Here is a 16048-nt window from a genome sequence, read left to right on the forward strand (position 1 = left end):
CCACGTAAGCTAATGAAGGACGAGTTTCACTATTGCTATTGATAGCTTGAGCCAAAGAAATCCCTAGTGGAGTGAGGAAAGGAGCAAACCTTCACAGCCTTTTGCCCAACGGAGAGAGTCCTGACTTTTCTTTCTCTTGCCTTTTCCGACATAAAAAGGGGGGGCTATCGCGCCTCTACCGCCGAAGACCTCTTCTTTTTGACCTCACTTCAGATTATGCCCGGCCATACCAACATGGTATCTCAGAGATCCCCTCCCTTTTCTTTTCTTCCCCTTTTCTTTTCTTTTTTTTTATTGAAGTGCATTTCTCAGATCAGCTCCCCGAGTCACTAGAAAGAGGGTGAAAGGCCCACTACTTCTGAATTCATGGCCTCTTTTTTGATTGATCTCCCTTTCGTATTCATTTTTCCTGAGGCAAAAGAGAAGTCATACAAAGTTCGGTTCTTTCATGCAATGCATAAGGGGCGGGCCTCCTTCATCAAGCCTATCCTCCAACTCAATGAATAATGAATGAAGGGAGGAGTATGAGGAAGGCTGGCTTTCTATATTCAGACTCCAAATATCAGAAGGCGGAGGCTGGGTCAAAGCATATCTGACTTCATAATCTGACTGAATGAGGAATAAATATTCTATTATCTATTATGTGGTCTCTACTTTACCACCATCTGAAATGCGCGAAACTTCGATTGGTGGAAGCCAGTCTATGAAGATTCTCTCTTTTCTTACGTGCAATTCCCCTCTTTCGGTAAGCATCCAGTATCTCAGCAAATGAAACATTTCTCTAAGCTTATCCTGTAGCTTATACGTCGTTTGAAAGCTGCTTCAAGGATCCAACGAATAGCTAAGGTTTGTTGACGATCCCTGGCTACAATCCCAGGGACATCATAAATAGTACCTGCTACTCCTACTTTTCGACTTCGCATATGGGCTTTATATTCTCTACGGCCTCAACCATCAGTTTGATTCCATCGCCTTCAGTTTGAGCTGGGCGATTCAAAGTTTGATAAACAATAGCACGAACTCTCGTTCTTTTACCTTCTTTCATGCGAAAGTTTTACCAACTTCTTGATCAATTCTTTTTGCTCACCATCCAAGCCCCCCCATATAGCTTAGAATTGGAGAGAAATGTTCAGCCGCTTTCGATGACGAGGCCGAGAAATTGATATTACGCAATCGTCACTGTCCATCTTTATCAGCCAACTCCCCTCTATTTTCTTTTCAGAGAGAGAGAGGGGACCACTCAACTTCTTGAACTTTGGTCTCGCTCCCGGAGTGAAAGAGTATACACTCTCCTCTCATACGGCTCCGTCCCGGCATCAGGACCGATCCGAAAGATCTCATACGAGAAGACCGCGTAGTGGGAGAATGAAGATCGAATTCAAGTCTCAGTCTGATTATGTTCCGGTCCGTGGTAGTTGAATTTCTTTCTCGTAAACACGGTAAAGCTGCTTCGCTCCTCTCGATCGATTGATCGGAATAGCTCCCCCAGTCTATTCCATTGATTTTCAGAGTGCCACAGATAGGTGGCCTCTCCCTATCATGTAAACACTGATGGAGACAGCTTTTGGACCATCATTTGCGTCCTCGGCTGTTAACTCCGCTCTTGCCTCTTTTATCTTCGAGGTCTCCTTGATTAAGTAAGAAGGAGAAACCTCTCGCTTTCAGGTCAGCCTCTGGGATATTACTCCTCTTTCTTGGCCTATATCTACCCTATCTCACCACTTTTAGGCGTTGGCATCTCAACTGGAAAATCTCTCAGCTCCCGGAGCCGTGGAGTTTGCTAAACCTTTTCGGTTAGTCCGACCTTGAACCAATCTCTCTTCAGATGATCCGATAGTCTATGGGGTGGTATAACTCTCATATGACGGTTAAGCACCCTATGCGTCTTTCAACCCGGTTGCGGACCGCAGGCCTTGGCTTTCAGTCCGCTTCTCGAGTTCTCATCTCGTCATGGACGTAGAGCAAAGAGACTCGTTGTGATCTTAGCTTTCGCGGCGTGTAATCACGTGGTCTTAGCTCTTTCCTTAGCACTTGGCCTTATAGTGCCTCCCTCCTCCGTAGGTTATATAAGACAGCGACTGATTGAGCCCCTCTTGCCGCCTGAGCTCCTGTGGAGGCGTACCCAGACGAGGAAATCAGAGATCTCTATGAGTACACTCTCTTTCGCGCCTGGATGCGACAGTATCTAGCCTATAGTGGAGATGTAGGATTGATATGGATCCCGAGATTACCCTTTTCTCAATCCTGAATGTCCCTGAGTACTGGTACACACGCCTGAATCCAGAGTGAAGGTTCGGTATCAAATTCAGAATGTACGACTGGGCAAGGCTCTTAATATGAACATCCTTGAATTACCGGAGTTAAGACAGAGTATTCATGGGCAAGAGTTGAATCATCTATCTTAGTACCGCTACGTGGGCTTCTCTATCAAGATCTAATTCCCTTTCTCAGCCGATTCAGCCTCAGCGGATCATGGCAAGATCTCAGAAGAGAGCTGCTCTCGATATTCTAACCCCAAGATCGACTGATTACGATCCGGAAAGAAGCTTTCTTCGTCCTACCCCCGTAGTTAGGCGCAAAGAATTTGCGAGAAATCCGTGGATTCTTGAATTCGAGTTCATGAGTGGACTAGAGGTAGAGGTCTGACTGACTCTTTTCCCTCTTCATATTTCTTTGCTGGATCTCGCGCAAGAAAATGTATGTGCGAAATCCTTTCTGCCCCCGCCTTCTCAATATTAGTCATGGGGCGGGAGATTTTCTCAAATCCCATCTTCCACTTTCGTCTTTCCATTTCGACCACTTTCTTCTTCTTGTCTCTGTCTTGTGTCTGTCTTTGAGTTGAGTCTTTTCTTTTCTTTTCGGTATATGGCCCCATGTGGGTGGCCAAAGAATGGTGTCATAAAGAATCTCATGTTGACAAAGAATCCTTTTCGTATTCTTTCTCTTTTTACGGCGATTCTGCTTTCTGCTTTTATCAGACTAGGATCTGCAGGCAAAGGCAAAGATGGAATCCTATTTTTGGGTCTCGTACTTTTGTTTTTCATCCTTCAGATTCTGATCCTGGGACTGAATATTTATGCAAGAGATTTTCAAAAAAGAAGAAGAGGTCAGATGAAAATCAATAGAGAACCTCGCGAGAGGCCTTATATAGATGAGGCTCATTTACGATCGATCTTTCTACTGAAAGAACGGAGCTCTGTAGGATTTGAACCTACGACATCGGGTTTTGGAGACCCACGTTCTACCGAACTGATAAGAGCGCTTTCTAATTCAAAAAAAAGTAGATAGGACGTCAAAGTGTACCCAATGAAAGATTTTTGATGTCCACCTCCTGACTGCCCAGAGGAGAAGTAATAGGTAGGAATGAGAGGATTGGAAGAAGTTGACTGAAAGAGAAAGGTCAGAAGAAGGGGAATTTCTGACTCGAGACAGGACGCGCGCATCTTTTCTTTGAGTTTACTAACTAGTGGTATTTGTACAAATTCAATATGTAAATCAAAACAAAGGTCCAGATTAGTTTCATTAGTGAATTTGGGACTCGTAGATAAATTCAGGTGCGAAGGTACTCGTAGAAAAAAAATATAGGAGAGGAGCGAAGCCACTCGACTGAGGTTAGGAAGGAGAGGAGCGAAGGTACTCGTAGAAAAAAATATAGGTTCAGAGCGCTTAGGCGCAAAGAATTTGTGGGTCCTTATCCTTGAAATTTGAAGGAGTGCAACTCAGAAATTCTCCTTGTTATAGAACTCATCTGGAGTAGCTTAATTAGTGAATTTGAGGATGAAAGTAGAAAAAAAAAGGCAAATCAATGAACAAGGCAATGAAGAAGGTAGTCTTTGATTTGATCCACAGATTAATATGTCCTTATCAATGAGACCCCCTCTTCTTCCTTTTTTGAACTTCAAACCCACTAACAAGAAAAGCAAGCTTCTATTTTGATGCTTCTATATTCTCTTATTCTACTAGAAAGAGGATCATATTCGATTTTGATGCCTTTCATCTTTTTCTTGCTGTAGCTAGATCTCTGAAAAGGGGAAGGGTTGACTATGCGGTTAGAACCATCCGTCTTTGACTACCAATGGGGAATTAGTCGGATTCGGTTGAGTCTGAGTCATCAGTCGTCCTTTCTAGAACAACTGTCATTTTTCTTTCCCGAGTTTCAGAAGAAGCTACAGAAAGAAGTTGAGACAGTCAAAGAAAGAGTAAGGGAGAATGGCGAAGAAGAATGCAGTAGCTCGACAAGAGGCCCCTTGTTCATTGAGGCGGCTCGACCAGTTGAGGAAGTTAGTAGAAAAGAGGAAGTTAGTAGCTCGATCTCTTGAAGCCTACTAAAAGGAAGACAGTCTATCTTTCATTGAAAAAGGTAATTCTCATTCGGAGGCTAGGCCCACTCACTCCCACGATCAGGGAAAGGAGGAACTGAGGCGAGAATCCCATAAAGGAAGGGGTCCGATCCGCATGTTCAAAGCACCGCGCATTTCAGAAAAGAGAGAAGGTCCGATTCCATCCTTCCTTCCCCTATGCTATCAAATCGCGGACGATGTCGATGCATACGGACGATCTCTTGCCGCTGCAAGTCCCACATCCGCGGTTGGTGAGACTGATGTGATAGAGGATTTTCTTCTCAATCGGGATAGTCTTGAATAAAGCACCCTTGATGCAATATCTGAATGGGAAAGCATTCCCGCTGCTAGAGTTGGAGTTGGATCGGTGCTATGATATTCATAGGCTTGACTTGATCGGGGAAGGGGGAATAGGGAAAAGACTCAGAATGATCAGTTTAGGAAGCTAGAAAGGAAGCGAAGCAGCCCCAGAGAGGGGAGAAGAAGCTCTCCTCTTTCCTTCTTCCTAAGTACTACTCGCATAAGAACCGTCTCAGTTTCATGATCAATAGGATCAAAGATCGGATCCATCAATCGTCCGCGCGAAGAATGGATCCCTTTCCTAAAGAGGAAAGGACAGAGTTTACGAGTCAGTCATAAAGGCCGGCCAGCCAAGGGGTAGGAATAGTTCTCAAAGAGTCAGACTGAGACCTCGTATTCTTAGTTGCGGAATAGTAGTCTAAGTGGAATGAGTCAAAGAAGACGGAGAATCGGAATCAGAGCAAAAGAAAGAAGGTAGCATCTCCTTAAGTCAGAAAGATCAAGCCTAGCCTCCGAAAGCTCAAGCGATCCCATAACAAGAAAGGGAAGGATTACTATACTCTTGAGTGGATCAGTCCGGAGGACCCATAAATCAGTCCACAACATTCAAGCCTATTTAGTGGAAAAACAAAGGCTCAAAGATCATTGATAAAGGCGGAGTAGGTTATGAAATAACTCGACTGAAAACAATAGGCTCCGTAGGAGTTGAGTTGAACTCGACTGAGGTTAGGAAGGATACAAAGGTTAGGCGCAAAGAATTTGCTCAGTCCTTATCCTCAAATGAAAAGGAGCCTGAATTCACAAGGGAAGGAGTTGACAAAGATTATTATCAAAAAGGAAGGAAGAGAAAGAGAAGAAAAAGGACTTGTCAGAAAGTTCAGTCAGGCTCAAAGAATTTGAGAAATGAAAAAGAGAAAAAAAAGCCACTTGATTTGAGAGGCCTTACGAGCGAAGATGACGCATCCAACCGGGAATTTGCAATGGAAGAAAGCCTAGCCAAAAGAGAAAGGAGATTAGCCAAAGCTACTTATGAGCCGACAAAGGAGAGAAAGAAAGAGCTCCTTCCTAACTCCAGTTAGAGCTGCGCTTTCCTTAATTCATTTCTCATTCAATCGCCGACCGGTCCGTGCTAGCTTAATTAGTCCCTCGCTTGAGCCTTGATCCTCAGAATAAAGAGACTTTCTTTCTTAGTCGTCTAGCCCTTTCCCCTTGTAGTGGAAAGACCTGCTTTCCACCGGTCCTTCTAGTCTTTTGACTAGTTTTGAAAAGTCAATCAATGAAGAAAGAAGGCCGACGGAAAAAGAGAGATTGCTTGAGTTCGGCGCCCTCGTCGTGGCGAGTTTCCTTTGTCCCGAGCCTAGTGTACAGCCTTTGACTGATTATTGTAGGAGAATCCAATCCTTATTTCATCCCTTCCATTTATTATACTCCTTCATTCAATCTATTCATAATTGCTTTACAATAAAGCCTTTGACCGCCTAGTGCGGTCTATTTTTGGAGAAAGGACTGATAGTATAGTGCTGCATCCGCAAGAACTAATTCAAGGGGTGCCCCACCAGCCGAGGATCCTAGATTCTCAAGTTCTAGCTAGGGAGGGCTAGTCTCCTATTTCAGTTGCTCCGAATTGGTCCTTCGCCTGGGGCTCCCTATCCGGCTCCCGATCGAGCTACTTTTGACAGTCGTCGAGATAGTCTTGTTCTTGCTCTGAATGGGAATTCCCCTTCCTCTTTCAGTGACCTTTCTTCCGACTCAAGAGGCTGAAATTTCTTAGTTTGAATCTTGGGGCTCCTTGATAAAAGAGTCAAATCTCTCTCTCTCTCGTAACTTCAGTCTCACCCTTTCTTGCACTTGCCCTTGTTCATTGACTTCTTCATTGAGGTCGAGTCGAGAAAGTTTCCTTCCTTCGCACCTTGTAAGTCCTTTCGCTATCGCGCCTTAACTGTCGACTCAATTACATCTTTCCTACGGTCGAGCTATGAAAAGCGGTCCCGTGCGTCTTTCATTTCACCTAGGGCGTAACTAACTCTCTACTGGTTACGATGCTAGGCGACCCGAGCCTCTTATCTTCGACCCTATAGACCAAAACCATAGATTTGAGCCGTCTCATTGATAAGGACATATGAATCTGTGGAAGTCTTAACCGGAGTTTGCACGTAACAGACTAAAACGACTATCAGAATCTAAAAGAAATAGGCGCCTAGGCCAGATCGAGGATACCAATGATGGATTTCTCATCCGAAAGAGGAACCTGCCCACAACTACGGAAAGAACCTAGGCGTCAACAGACACACCCGCTCCGTGGGGCTACTGGTCTCCTTCATTCCGAAAGAGAGAGATGAAAGAACCGCATTCGTCTGACGGACAGTCGGCTTGGGCTGACGCCTTTCTTTGATTATGCCTTTTTCTATCTGCTGCTTGGGCAATAGAGATAGGAGAAAGGGGAGAAAGAAAGAGCCCGTGGAGAAGCCTGGTCTTTGCCTCCATAGAAAAAGAGTGATTGATGGGGCTAAGACTACTTTTGTCTTTGATAGACTTTTCATTCACGCCCCGGACATGCCCCTTGTCGAGCTTCTAGAATACGAAGATTAGTGGAATAAGACTCATCTGGAGCGAATAAAGTCAAAGACTTTGATCTTTTTTCAATATTCTTTCTCTTGAACTCATATTCATTCAGCTATATACTCGTCCTTCCGGTCGTCTGGACCAAGAAGATCCCTGCCTTTCTTTTCTTGCCTTGAAAGACGCTTCTTTCATTCTCTGGGTTTAGCGGGCTCATTCTCTACCTTTCAAACTGCTACAGCTACAGCTGATTAAGTCGCTTCGCTCCCCCCTTCTTTCTTTCCTGCCCTTCGCAAATTCTTTGCGCCTCCACCAGGAAAAGTGCGGAAGGAAGAACTACGCAAAAAGATAGAGTCGCTACGCTCCAGGGGTCGCTATCGCGAACATTGACAGACTTTTCCGCTTCGCTCCACCAAGGGTTATCTTTCCATCTCCGAAAGAGGCTCCCCCCGCAAATTCTTTGCGCCTCCACCAGGAAGAAGGAAGAAGGAAGGAACTACTACGCAAAAAGATAGAGTCGCTACGCTCCTTTCCTGATCCGGGGTAGAAATCTCAAAAAGCAGATGTAGCGGAGGTTAAAAAACCCCCTTAGTTTTGTGTTTGGAATCTCCCCCTTAGTTTTCAGTTTGGAATTAGGAATTTCGTCTTTTTTATTTGGAAGCGGTGGCTTCTACCTTTTTCCATATATATAAACGAGAACCTCGCGCGCGCGCGCCCCATATTAAGGCTTTGTGTATGCCCCCCCTCTCGCTTCCTTTTTGGAGTACGCGAGGACGGGCTTCTACAAAGCTACGGATTCTCTTCCTCTAATATTCTCATTAATTCATGAATGATCTTAGTTGGCCATCTCCGGACAGGCTCCTTTGGTCACCTGTCCTCCCCTCCACCGGGAAAAAGAAGGAAGACTGACTTTTTCAGTCTGATTAGGTAGCTACGCTCCGGGAAAGCAAAAGAAGATTAAGTTGAAAGAGCTGATTAGGGAGCTAGGCTCCGGGGGATCGCGAACATTGAAAGACTTTGTCCGCTCGGGTATCTTTCCATCTCCGAAAGAGGCTCCCCCCGGGACCCTCTTTCTCCCCTCCCCTAGACCGGGAAAAGTGCGGAAGGAACTACTACTGAAAGAGCAGATTAGGTAGCTACGCTCCGGGAAAGCAGATTCAGTTTGATTGAAGAGCGGATTAAGTAGCTACGCTCCGGGGTAGCTATCTCAAACCGGGGTAGCTATCTCAACTCAAAAAGCAGATTCAGTTTCAAGAGCTGATTAAGTCGCTTCGCTCCACCCCACCAAGGGAAGGGATCTTTCTTCCATCTCCGAAAGAGGGGTCCCCGGGGGGAGCCTTTGTTTTATCCAGCGGAGCCTTTAAAGAAGCACTTTCTCCCTTATTAGGAGCGTAGCGGTGAAAGCCGCAATATTCTTTGCGCCTGTATTTATCCGTCCGAAGTCCTCGCAATATTCTTTGCGCCTTCAGCCGTAAACGACTTTTCTTTCTCTGGATCTCCGGAGCTACGCGTAGCGGACAGCCGTCAACTACTTTCTATTTATTTATCCGAGCATTATCAGGAGAAAGAAATTCAGAAGGTCGTAATTGAGCGATTCAATCTTCTTTGAACCTTGTTCATTGAGGCGTCGGACTTGTTAATGGAATTTCATTCCTTCTCAAATTCTCAATATTCTTTGAACCCCCTTTGTTCATTGATAAGAGTCGATCTTCTTCTTCACGTCCGGAGGACTGGTCCGAAGTCCTAGTCTTTGAGTTCTCCTTATATAATGAGACCTTGTAAAGGGCGAACTTTCAGTCGCTTCGATCATTCTTTGCACCGCTCCGTGGGTCGCAAAGTTATTTAAGGTTCAAAGAAGATTTACGGTTTATTTTAGTGGGCTCGCTAACTCTACCTGGGCGCCTAGCCCGAGGGAGACTATGGGATAATTACCTTTTCGATGCGAGAACGACAGCAACTGGAACAACTGGGACCAAGAACTTCTCTCTCTCTGGTCTCGCTCCTTCGCACCTTTCAAGAGCGACTTCTGCCGCCGATCTATCTGAACTTTCTATGCCACTGAGAAATTTAGGTCCTCCTCTCCGGTTAAGAAGACAGCCTTAGTTATTCACACCGAAACAAGACCTCTCCTCCTAAGAAATTGATAAGGAATCTTTGACCCTTGCTTCTTTTCTTGGGCACAACTTATCCTTTATCTATCTATTGGGACAGATTTCCCTACTGAAAAAGGTCTCCTTACTGACTTTTGAATACTCTTTCTCCCTAAAAGGAGAAATTTCAGCCAAAGAAGCATGCTTCAGGTTCGCAACCTAGTGCTTCAAGAAAGAGATCCTTGTGAAAGGTCTTAGGATAGTCGGACTCATATAACAATGCATATAACAATGTATCAAAGGACGGCTACGGAGGCCTGAATGAACAAGGTTCAAAGAATATTTCATTGTCTTCTTCTTCTTCCTATGCCTTGAATCTTATCATAACTAATCGCCTTTGCCTTTTTCTGACTTTCATGCCTCCCTGCTTTCATTCAATATTCATCCGCCTCAATGGATCTGGCTCTGAGGCCTCAATGAACAAGGTTCAAAGAATTATCGAAGAAAAAGCCTTTCCGAATCATCGCTCCTCATCCTCATCAACGGGAGGAATATCCATCTCAATCGGTTCCAAGTGGTGGTCTCATGCAATAAAGCTAGTAAAGAAGATCAGTGGATATATCATATTGAATGCGTGGCACACAAACCATATCATATCTAAGAGGATCGGGTGAACCAGATGGTTTCAAGTCTTTTGATTTAGTATTATATTGATCCCACGGAGCGGTGCAATGGCTACAACTGGGATGATGAATAGCTAATGCTTTGATCATCCTATGATCACTGAACTTGCTGAGTGCTTGCTGCTTTTGGCTCCCCTTCTAATACAGACAATTGTGCGTGCAAACAATTTAGTGGAATTCGAATCATAGGCTTTCTTTCTCTTTTGAGTAGGTTTGGAAGGCCTTGTTCCAATAACATCGATAAGTCGCTTCGCTTCGCGCCTTGACTCCGGGGGTAGGTTCCATGCGTGAGGGTCTCGAAGCTTCTTCGCTTCCTTATGAATATAGTGAGACTCCCATAAACAGCTTCTTCAACGGAAGCCACTGAAAGTCAATGAACAAGGCGTCGAGCAGGGGAATTGGTATCGTCGAGATCTAACCTGTACAATCTGCCTCATGAAAGGCGGATGAGGCTTCCTCCTACACTGCAACTAAAGCAGAAACTTCTGAAAGAGGAAGTCGATGAAGCGTGACTTTCGAAGCAGACAAGGGCCGAGTGGATTAAGGAGAAGATAGGAGTCAAACCCACAAGCAAAACTCGTCTTTCAAGGGTCAGTAGGCCTAGATCTGAGAGGCGAAAGGCTCGACTCAAAATCAAAAGGAGCGAAGGTACTCGACTGAGGTTAGGAAGGTTCAGAGCGAAGGTACTCGTAGAAAAAAATATAGGAGAGGAGCGAAGCAGAATCAAGCGTAGAATAGAAGGAGAGGAGCGAAGGTGCTCTACGTTTCAGATATAGGTTCAGAGCGAAGCAGAATCAAGCTACGAAGGACAGGAGCGAAGCAGAATCCAGCGTAGAAGGACAGGAGCGAAAGCGGCTCGACTAAGAAGGTTCAGAGCGAAGGTACTCTACGAAAAAAATATAGGAGAGGAGCGAAGGTACTCGACTGAGGTTAGGAAGGAGAGGAGCGAAGGTACTCGACTGATAAGGAGAGGAGCGAAGGTACTCGACTGATAAGGAGAGGAGCGAAGGTACTCGACTGATAAGGAGAGGAGCCCGACGATACTAAATGAGGCGGTGGAGTAAAGAGGTCCTTTCTATGTGGAATATCTTCTATGTGGAACCGCGGAGTGGGACCCGGTCCGGAGGACGGGAAGAATTTGAGAAAAGAAAGGCGCAAAGAATTTGCGAATAAAGTCAAAGAATTTGCGAGGCGCTCAAATCAATTCACTCTAATGGACTGAGCTTTCTCGTCTAAGAACTCTCTGAAAATAGGCTTGCTACCTTGATTTATTTCATATAAACCTTTGTCCTATTCTTTGATCTGGTCAAAGGCTTTCTGGCAATGGTCATTCCACTGCATGGGTTGATTCTTCTGAATTTGAAAATGGGGCATCGTGCTTAATCTTGAGATGAAAGGGAAGATGTACTGAAATCGCCCTAATCAGCCTCTGACTTCCTTTTCTGTCTTAGGTGGCGGCATGTCTTGTATTGCCTTCACTCACCTTATCAGGGTCTATCTCTCTTCCTTTTCGCTGACGATGAACCCGTCCAAAGTAGCTTAATTAGTCTTGGAGCTACTTCTCTGGTACTGCTTCCTTCCTCTTCTTCTCTTCAAACTCAGCGTCTTGAATCTTGACTTTCATCCGTCCCCCCTCTCCTTTCGTTTTGAGTCGCCTCATTCAGGCTCCTTTGAATTTCCAGAATCAGTCTTTATGAAATGAGCCTTTGTTCATTGACTCCTTCTTAGTCGAGCTGCTTCGCACCTTTCACCTTCTGAATTTCATTTCTAATGAGAAAAGATCTTTTTTGACTGATTTTGACATATTCAATTTCTTCTTTTTCTTAGCGAAAATTCAGAAAAAGCTAGGTTTTGGGTATGGCTGGCAGCAACTTTTCATTCAAAATCTTGAATTTTTTCTCTATTATCGTTAAATATCAAGATGAGAAAAAGGACCATTTTGCAAGAAAAAAGACGGGAAAACGCAATGAAAGAATCAAGCCTATCAAAGAAATGAACATTGTTTGATTCTAGTTTGACTTTCTGGTCCGTAGGTTAATATGGATAGTCCTCCGGATAAATCCTCCGGACAGGGATCTTGTAGATTCCCAATGAAGAAGGTTATTCAATCAGAATGATTCTTGAATTCGAGTTAATGAGCTTCTTTCTTTGCGCCTTTCTTTCTCCGTCCTTCGGACTATCCATATTAGTCGCTTCTCAAATTCTTTGAGCGTCCGGAGGCTGAATTCATATGAGTTCCTTCGTCATTCCACTGATTTTATGGGACTTGTTCATGGAACTAAGATTTGCGGATGACTCAAACTTATGGCGTCCCTTTGTTAATTAAACTACTTCTACCTCTTCCTTGAACTTTCATCCGCTCCGTCTTCCTTAATTGCTCAACCTTGATTTAAGGGCAAATCTACCATTCCCTGCGCCAGTCAAATCAGATTTCTTTCTCTTTTCAGGATGGGAGACTCGTGAAGTTCATCCTTTTCTTAATATGCCTTTGATATAGGCCTTGGGATGAGGCTGCCTCAAAGGAAAGCAAGGACATAAACTTATGAAAGCGCCTCAATGAAGAAGGCTCAAAGAATCTTCGTCCTTATTAAATTAACTTCCTTAAGACCGGCACGAGATTCAAAGAAAATGATTTGACGTGTGGGAAACCCAGGAAAATGCTCATTCAAACTCCCAGGAATCGGCGGCTCGTGGAGGACAAAGGCCCCACCCACCTCTTCAGTCGCCCTTGGTCTTGGTGAGACCGGTTGAGGCATCGGATCGCGAACTTTCAGGGGAAGGAGGGCCCCAGGGTCGGCAGTCTCTTTCTTTGTTAGCATCCGTACTATGAGAAAGAAGTAGTCTCACGGAGTAGAGGAAGAGGATCAGAGTCTTCCGGGATGGTATTTCCCCGATCGGGGTGTGTAAAGCGAGAACCCCTTGTTCATTGAGGCGGTTCAGTCCTGAAACCCATGCAAAAGTACGAAATCAGCGATGTGATGAAAGAGAAAAGAGTCCAGCTGATCTTTCTTTCAAACTTCCTTCTCTCCTATGCGTCGGGAAGGAGGGAAGAAGCTTGACCAAGGGGAAAGGAGCCTCAGGATCTGAGGAGAATGAATCTCCTTTATTTAGTACGCTCAATTGGCTCGGTCGGGAGAATAAGGATAGGCAGTCCCTAGTGGGTGGGGCTTAGCCGAGTTTAAGAAGGAGCACAAATACAGAGGAATTCCCCGCCTTAGCCCGAGCAGCTATAACTCACCATGAAGAATGGTGGGGTCGGCTCAGTTCTTCGATCTTGAGGAAGAAAGGCTCACAGGCACCCCTTTCAGTTCTTCGCCTTCCCTCCGTCGTCCCGTATGAGGTTGAAGCTGGAAGTTGCCCTTGTTTCAAGACTTTCGGAACTAGGTTGAAAAGTGATCTATTGATTTGTCTGAACAAGTCAGAATAAATGGAAGGATAGAAGGCATCCATCAAAAAGTTGGAGGAGTTCTATCAGTTGAGAGAGGAGACCGCGAAAGAAAGAAGTTGAAAGATCAATGAAGAAGGTTCAAAGAAAGCTAATATGGATATAAATCAGTCCTTCGGACCGCTCCGCCTCTCAATATTCTTTGGAGCCTCTCCTTCTGCGAAGCTTATAATCAGATCTCATAAGATAAGAGTCCTCCGAAGGATAGGCTTTTCTTTTCTTCCTTTCATTATTTTAGGTTCGGATTGAAAAGAGGAATACTGGATAACCCGACTGATTTATGGAATGGAATTTGTTGCGGTATATCGGTATCCTAGAACTTCTCTTGTTGCGGGACTTCGATCATTCTTTGAGCCTTTTCTTGGACTGATTTATGGCGGAAATGAAAGACGCACGGACCGGGAGGGAGCGGCCCATAAGTTTGAGTGGAATTCAAGCTAATATGGAAACTCGTCCTACGTAGCTTAATTAAGACTTCGATCATTCTTTGAGCCTTTGAAGAATAAGGATAAGGGACTCCACTCTTTGTGCCTCGCAAATTCTTCTCAACTCAATGAACAAGGGCTTGATCTTGTCCTTCCTAGCTTGATTCTCCTTCGCACCTTGAAGGAAGATGAATATGGATTTCTGACTCGTCCTACGTAGCTTAATTAGAACGAAGATTTTTTTCATCTCAAATTCTGAGATAATTCTTTGCGCCTACTCCGCCTTGTTCATTTCTTTCCTTGTTCAACTTATTTCATTGAATATCAGAGCTTTAGAATTTCATCTTCTTAATTAATATCTTTTTATGAAATAATGAATCGCACTTTCGCGGGAATCGCTTCGCATCTGAATATCCGATTATGAGTTTGTGCTCAGGAGTGAGACTTTCTAGGTTTACGAAGTCGAGAGAGAGAGAATAGACAGACAGAGATTGAATGAGTACGAAATGAGTGAGGGAGGAGAAAGGCGAAAGGCATCCGTCCCAGAGGTCAGCGAAGCCACTCCTTAGAGCTTTCACGAGATAATCCCAGTCGGGTGCTAATAGCGCGAGTTCTTTCTGCTGGGCACACTGAACCTCTTCCCTGAGATCGTACCCGGATGAGCTTCCTTCCCTTCTACTCATTTTTTCGGGAAAATCAGCTCTGTTCTCGTTTGAGACTGGTAGAAATCCGCTCATATTCTACCACGAGTAGGACGGACCGCTACGTGGGGAACTGCGAGACTAAGAGAGGGAGGTCTGAGGACCCTGACCTTGAGTAGGGCCGGTGCCTTTCATGCCTTTCTCAATCCTTTCCATTAAGATGCCAAGTCTCTCACTCTTTTTCTTTACCCGCGAGAAAAGGGTTCACAGTCATATTCGGGTAACTTCAATACGCTTTCCAGTAGGGTAGGCCTCGGTCTCTTTCTTTACCTTTCAATACGGATCCATCAATCCTCGTCCGTCCTACAGCCCCTTGTTCATTGAGGCGGTGGAATAAAGAGGATTCAAGAAAGCTATCCAGATTCATTGAGGCGAAGGAAAGCCTAGGTTCTAAAGTGAATAAGGAAGAGATCAGAGAAGAATTTTCAGAGTGATCGACTGCTTATTATATTTCTTAGATGAGCGAATTCGCAGATCGAATGAGAACTGAAAGTCTTATCTTATTGAATCTGAATCAAGTCTATATTATCAGTTATATGCCCCATTTAGATAGAAGGCCTTCCTCGATCAGAAAGTGAACCATCGGTGGATACTCTGCCAGACCTTTACCGGCTTTCATCAAAGCCATTATTATTGCTTCTTTTTCTCTTAGAACGTGGTAAGATAAAGAGAGACTGAGCAAGAACTACCTGAAGCTAGTCCAAAAACCTTAAAGTGAACCATCTCTTTCTACTCTGCCAGACCTTTACCAGCCGAGATAAAGGCTTGCCCTGCTTTTTCTCAAGAGATTCAGAGAGAAATTCTTTCTCTTCTATTATGATTTTGAAATTTCTCAATTGGGAATTTAGTGAAAATCCTTTGAAATTCGAGTTAATGAGTGAAATTGAGATCAACTGGCGAAACTAATAAGAAGATATTCACAAGATCTAATTCAAGCTCTGATATTCAATGAAATAAGTTGAAGAAACTGCTCTTCAGAGAAGGGGAAGATCTTTCTCAATTTCTGAGAATAGTATGTAATAGGATTTCCTCATCATCAAAACCTTCTTCCCTTGTTCATTGACCTCTTCTCTTGAAATTCAAGCTTCTACTTTCAGACTGATAATAAGAAGAAGGAGTGCGATTCGACTTTCGTCGTCGAAAGATAGAGAAGAGCTTCTTCTCTCTCCTTCTATCACTCCGTCTCCTCAATTCCATCTTTCTCTTTCTCGGGGGCTCATGACTTTTTCGACTTATGGGCCGTGGACGAGTTCTCGGATGAATCCCATAAGAAGGAAGAGGACCAGCGCATAAACCCAAAGGCCCCTTCTAAGCCTTCTCGACGGACAGGAGTGCAGGCTCGATGCCAAATACGAGCGGACCTTCCTTCAAAGGGTCAATGTCCCGATCATGATAATGGGCAAGACCCTGCCGAGAAGCTTCCGGGACCCGGATACCCCCTTTGCCAAAGGAATCATTCCTTTGAAATTCGCCGACTATGCTCTTCAAACCAGGATGATCGGCTA

General features: G+C 44.5%; 1 pseudogene; it reads right to left on the reverse strand.

Annotated features, from left to right (window-relative positions):
- Nucleotides 1-274: 274 nt before the first annotated feature.
- On the reverse strand, nucleotides 275-1738 carry LOC127150854 (ribosomal protein S7, mitochondrial-like; annotated as a pseudogene).
- Nucleotides 1739-16048: the final 14310 nt, after the last annotated feature.

This window comes from Cucumis melo, chromosome 9 (genome assembly GCF_025177605.1).
Source record: "Cucumis melo cultivar AY chromosome 9, USDA_Cmelo_AY_1.0, whole genome shotgun sequence".
Lineage (NCBI taxonomy): Eukaryota > Viridiplantae > Streptophyta > Magnoliopsida > Cucurbitales > Cucurbitaceae > Cucumis > Cucumis melo.